This window comes from Solanum tuberosum, unplaced genomic scaffold, assembly GCF_000226075.1.
Source record: "Solanum tuberosum cultivar DM 1-3 516 R44 unplaced genomic scaffold, SolTub_3.0 scf00040, whole genome shotgun sequence".
In the NCBI taxonomy this organism is placed as follows: Eukaryota; Viridiplantae; Streptophyta; class Magnoliopsida; order Solanales; family Solanaceae; genus Solanum; species Solanum tuberosum.
In genome coordinates this window covers 814,184-815,215 of record NW_006238964.1, presented here as the reverse complement: position 1 = coordinate 815,215, position 1,032 = coordinate 814,184, and the positions used below count along the sequence as shown (strand labels likewise).

Below are 1,032 nucleotides of genomic sequence, written 5' to 3'. Positions count from 1 at the left end.
AGCTCAAAGGGAGGAGGATTGTTCAAGCCTTGTAAGGAGTCCACCCATCTCATTAACCACCGATGTGGGACTTTTGTCATTCTTTAACACCCCACCTCACGCCCAGTGCTGCTTAGCATCTGGTATTTTTTTTTTTTTTAGATGCATCCAGATGAAATTGAATTTATTCAATCAAGAGAACAGAACCAGCAAGCCATCAAGAAATCGTTAAGACGATGAGTCAGAATGAGAAACACGACAAACATACTTAAACCAGGTCAGAAAAGTTATATCATCCACTATATTTGCAATTGCTCCTATGTGTTAAAATATTATGGTTGTTAATCAAGAAACTGTGACTGTAGAAGGTTTATCTTGGAGGGAAATCATCGTCTCCATGGTATCAGAGCAGGGCCCGTCTCACCCGATGTTGGGGCCCCCAAAAATCAAAAATTGCCCACGCACCACATGCTAAGCAGCACTGGGCGTGAGGTGGGGTGTTAAAGAATGACAAAAGTCCCACATCGGTGGTTAATGAGATGGGTGGACTCCTTATAAGGCTTGGGCAATCCTCCTCCCTTTGAGCTAGCTTTTGGGGTGTGAGTTAGGCCTAAGACCTAATTTAACAAGAAACCCTCCACAAATCGTCTGACTGAGGTGGGCTTAGCCCAATCACGAATAGCCTCAATTTTCGCCGGATCTACCACAATGCCCTCCTTAGATACAACATGCCCCAAGAACGCTACAGAGTCTAACCAAAACTGGCACTTTAAGAACTTGGCATAAAGCCGCTGATCTCTCAAAGTCTGGAGCACAACTCTCAAATGCTACTCATGATCACCCCTACTCCGCGAGTATATCAAAATGTCATCAATGAAGACTATGACGAAGGAATCAAGATAAGGCCTGAACACGCGTGTCATCAAGTCCATAAAGGCGGCAGGGGCATTAGTCAACCCAAATGACATCACCAAGAACTCCCTCTACCTAGGATTGATGACCTATTTGACCAGCTACATGGAGCTTCAGTGTTCTCTAAGATTGATTTGAGGT

General features: G+C 44.4%; 1 protein-coding gene across 2 annotated transcripts in view; it reads right to left on the bottom strand.

Moving 5' to 3' along the window:
- Positions 1-1,032, bottom strand: part of LOC102599336 (uncharacterized) — an 8,449-nt gene that overhangs the window by 3,059 nt on the left and 4,358 nt on the right. The window lies entirely within an intron of this gene.